The 5,006-nt window shown below is 46.2% G+C and overlaps 1 protein-coding gene across 3 annotated transcripts in view; it reads left to right on the top strand.

The window, feature by feature from the left end:
• The window catches only part of PLD5 (phospholipase D family member 5), a 126,774-nt gene that overhangs the window by 106,389 nt on the left and 15,379 nt on the right, over positions 1-5,006 (top strand). The window lies entirely within an intron of this gene.

Here is a 5,006-nt window from a genome sequence, read left to right as displayed (position 1 = left end):
CAGCCACTTGTCATTTCTTGCCTGTAAAATAGGGATAAGAATGGTACCGATCTCATAGGGCTGCCGAGGTAAATGAGTTAACACACATGTAAAGTGACTGCAATAGCATCTGGCCCATAACAACCCCTCAATTACCTGGAGCTAGGAAGGGGTTAAAGGCTGTTGTTCAGCCCTGGCTGGTTTGGTTCAGTGGATAGAGCACCAGCCTGCGGACTGAAGGGTTCTGGGTTCGATTCTAGTCAAGGGCACATACCCCAGTTGTGGGCTCCATCCCCAGACCTGGCCCAGGCACATGTGGGAGGCAACCAATCAGTGTGTCTCTCTCACATTGATGTGTCTCTCTGTGTGTCTCTCCCCTCCTTCCCACTCCCTGTGATTTCAGAAACCAGCTCTCCGACATCCCCCGAGAGGTCCCAGATTGCGAGATGGCGGTTCCCGGGTGATGAACCCCAGAATCGGGCTCCCTCCTCTCTGGTTCCGAGTGCATCACCCAAGAACTGCAGCTGCGAAGTCATGGCAGCTCATCAGCTCCCATGTTGAGCGTCTGCCCCCTGGTGGTCAGTGCACATCATAGCTGCTGGCCGTTCGGACGGTCGCTTGGTTGGCCACTTAGGCTTTTATATATATAGATATGCATATTTGGATATTTGTCCCAAATAATAAAGTCTTTGTGTTCAACTAAGGGCCTCAATAAAATATATTTAAAAAAATATATAAAAAAAATAAAATAAAATAAATAAATAATAAATAAATATCCAGGCCGGTTCTTGCTCCCTCTGAAAAAACAGGCATTTTGCTTGAGAGAAAGGAATATAAGTAAAGAGGAAATGAAAAGAGGAGGAGGTGGGGAGCTACTTCTACTGAGAAAATCCCCCAACCCTTAGGGATTCCCCTGCTCCTTGGGGGAAAGCCATTCGTGGGATGGTAAGTGTTCTGTTTACTGGCCGGTGAGAAAACAGACATCTGGCGGGTAGAAGACTATAAACAGGATTTGCATTTTAGTCAGAGCCGCAGGAAATCCATAGAAGAAAAGTGCCTCACCCTAACTGGTTTGGCTCAGTGGATAGAGCGTCGGCCTGCGGACTGAAGGGTCCCAGGTTCGATTCCGGTCAAGGGCATGGACCTTGGTTGCGGGCACATCCCCAGTAGGGGGTGTGCAGGAGGCAGCTGATCAATGTTTCTCTCTCATGGATGTTTCTAACTCTCTATCCCTCTCCCTTCCTCTCTGTAAAAAAATCAATAAAATATTTTTTAAGAAAAGAAAGAAAGAAAAGCACGTTAGCAGGGACAGCACTCGGCCACAGCGTCCAGGTTATTCAGAGGAGAAAGAGCCCGCTCCTGTTGACTAGGAAACAAAGGCTCCTGCTTCTGTTTCCTCATCTCTCGTCGGTGATGTCAGTCTCTGGGGATTTTAATTGGAGACTCCGTGTGGGGTAAGATTCAGAGGAGAGTTTAACTTCCAATCCCAACTGGTTCGTTGAATTACTGTCGCCCTTATCTTTGTGACTGAATTCATTTTCTATATTTTATTAAATTTATGCTGAATAATTATTTCTTGCCTACCTGGTAGGCAAGAAAAGCCTTTGAGCCCGGCCGCTTCAGCGCTTGAGCGTTGACCCATTGAACCAGGAGGTCACAGTTCGATTCCTGGTCAAGGCACATGCCCAGGTTAGGAGCTGGATCCCCAGTGTGGGGCGTGCAGGAGGCAGCCGATCAATGTTTCTCTCTCATCAGTGTTTCTGTCTCTCAATGCCTCTCCCTTCCTCTCTGTCTAAAATCAATTTAAAAATCAAAAAAGGGCATCTTAAATATGTGCAATGTCTTCCCCTCAAAATTACATTCATTATACAACATAGGAAAGTACAAAAAAAAAAGTACACCCCAAATCTAACTACTTTAAAACTATTTCCCTTTTTCTGTTCCCACCAATCATTGTCTATAAGTACATATACTTTTTAAAATATATTTTATTGATTTTTCACAGAGAAAAAGGGAGAGGGATAGAGAGTTAGAAGCATCGATGAGAGAAAAACATCGATCAGCTGCCTCTTGCATACCCCCGACTGGGGATGTGCCCGAAACCAAGGTACATGCCCTTGGTCGGAATCGAACCCAGGACCCTTCAGCCCGCAGGGTGACGCTCTATCCACTGAGCCAAACCGGTCAGGGCAGCACATATACTTTTATAAGCTGTGAATAGAATATGTCTAAATGCACCAGGGGACATGATATGATCAAGAGATAATGTTTCTCTCTCTCCCTCTCCCTTCCTCTCTGAAATCAATTTTTAAATTTTTTTTAAAAGAGAGATGTGGTAAACAAGATGTATGAGGCTGCTGCTTTAGAGCAAACCTTTTTCTATAAGTAGAAGGACCATACTCTAAAGTAATGATAAAAAAAAAGTCTAATATAGTAAATACATAAGCCAGAAACAGTCCTTCATTATCGTTACCAGGTATTAAATACCGCACATAGCCGTGTGTGCTATACTTTTGTACAACTGGCAGCGTGTTGGGCTCATTTACACGGGCATCGCCGAAAACACGTGGTTTAGTCTCATGCTGTTCTGTACAGCCACGTGCTGTGCAGGCTTGTAGCCGGAGCAATAGGCTGTACCTACAGCCTAGGTGTGCTATAGGCTACACACTCTATGATGTTCACTAAACAGCAAAACTGCCTCACAAAGCATTTCTCAGAACGTGTCCCCATCGCGTTAAGTGTCACGTGAAGGGAGGAGAAAAACAACACCCCTCATCCATCCTACACATGAATCCCTGGATGGATTCATCTCATCAGTGAGGCTCCGCTGGATTGGGCGAACAGACCAGGCCCCGAAATCAAGGGCCTTATTCTGTGACCTTGCCCGTCACTTCCCCCTTGGGGTCCTCCGTTTCCTTCCTTTGGAAATGAGGTTGAACTAGCGCTTCTCCAGGGTTCTCACATTCTCCTCTCTCTTCAATTAGTCGCTTTCCCTCTGCCCAGCATCCTTCCCAAAGGAACTAAGACATCAAGAAGCTACAGGGGTCTGGACCCCCCCACTGTGGGAGGGCAGGGCCAGGGGGGACCTCTCTGAGCTGTGGGCAGCCTTTGAGCCGAGACTCAATTCTTTACTTCTATTCCCAGCAACAGAAGTCTCACCTTGAGGGCAGAAACGAAATCACATTAGAGCTCCTAGTGATTAAATTCCCTGCAGCAACTCGGAATATAAATCAGCGACTAACTGGACGCACGTTTAGTTGCTCACAGTTGCAGGTTCTTTTGACTCCGTCAAGAACATTAAAGACACGCTTGTTCACGTTTTTATAAAATCCTGGAAACAGCAAACCGAACATTTGTAAGTGATCAATTGAGCTGTGATGAGGCTCATTGGTATTCATCACTTATTGAGAGAACGCTGCTGATGCCTCCGCTATCATTGTGCTTGGAAACCCAGGCCACTAATATGAATAGAAATTCCAGGGAGGCAGAAAAAGGGCACACAGCAGGACTGGGCCCTCGCTCACAGGACGCTGTGGCTTATGGGTACTCCACGTTGTGAATAATTCTTCCTGAAACTGAAATATTAAACTGGTCTGTGTCGTAATCCCAGCTTCCCTGCTCTCTAGCTGTGCATTTGGGCAAGCCCCTTGATCTCTCTTTGTACCTCAGTTTCCTTCCCTGTGGAATGGGTCGTTGCCAGGTTTAAATGGATGCAGGTTGTAGAGCATTTAGAACGGTACCTGGTGCCAGTAAGTGCTACAGATACGATGAATTAGAGCTGCTGCTATGGTTCGTTCTCCCTATGCAGGAGGATGACGGCATCTCCTCGACTGTGTCTCCCATCACGTCCAAGGGCAAGGGACAGACAGAGTGGAACCATTGCTATAACTTGAGTTTTAAATAAAGTCATTACCCTTTTAATTTATTTGAGTTTTAAATAAAGTCATTACATATATATATAAAACCTCTCTTATTTCAGAGAGGAAGGGAGAGGGAGAGAGAGAAACATCAATGACAGGAGAGAGTCATTGATCAGCTGCCTCCTGCATGCCCCACACTGGGGATCCAGCCCACAACCCGGGCATGTTGCCCTGACTGGGAATCAAACCATGACCTCCTGGCTCATAGGTCAACGCCCAACCACTGAGGCACGCCAGGCGGGCTAAAGTCATTAACCTTAGAACAGCTCCTTGGCAGGGTACTCCAGGAGTTTGAAGTCCTAAGCCTCAGTCAGTTCCATGGGCCGATCGCTAGCACTACACCCATTTTGTCAACAAGACAAGCAGTATTTTCCTAAGAATAATTCTCTACCAAAGAATCATTGGCTGGTATATTTCCAGCTTTTTCAATATTATTTTATTTGAACAGTTGGACCAGTCAACCAACTCTCAACTGCGATCAACGTCAGGGCAGCCCATCAAGGGCGTGTGGCTGGCGTGTGGCTCGTGTGTGGCTGGCGTGTGGCTGGCATGTGATACACCGGGGAAGGGCTGGTCACTGTAAGAGTGGTTTGGCATGTCCACCCGATGTGGCTCAGTGGTTGAGACTTGATCCATGGACCAAGAGGCCACTGGTTCAATTCCCGGTCAGGAGGCGGCCGATTGATGTTTCGATATTTCTCTCTCATTGATGTTTCTATCTCTCCCTCTCCCTCCCTCTCGCTCTAAAAATCAATTTAAAAAAAACACATTAAAGAGTGACTTGGCTAATCTATCAGCCAATCAACGTAGCTTTTTGTTCCTTTGAAAGTCTAGACATGAAAACCCTTCAGAATCCCCAAATCCATGCTATTTTCCCCACTACCAGCGTTTTCAGAAGACTTGCGCACACACCTGCCCTAAATTCTTTTGCTCTGGCTGAAAAACCTGCCAAACGAAACCAGTTTCTTTTTCTCCATCTTCAGTCCACACCAGCCTGAACCAAATACGAACAATTAGAAATGGGCCTCAGTCATTCTCAGGTTGAGAGAAAGCTACTCAGAGGCAATATAATTCTCAAAGCTGGCGTCTAGTTGGCATTTTAAACAT

The sequence above is a fragment of the Myotis davidii genome, unplaced genomic scaffold (genome assembly GCF_000327345.1).
Source record: "Myotis davidii unplaced genomic scaffold, ASM32734v1 scaffold754, whole genome shotgun sequence".
Taxonomy (NCBI): Eukaryota; Metazoa; Chordata; class Mammalia; order Chiroptera; family Vespertilionidae; genus Myotis; species Myotis davidii.
The sequence above is the reverse complement of the archived record's forward strand: the minus strand, read 5'-3'. Positions and strand labels throughout refer to the sequence as shown.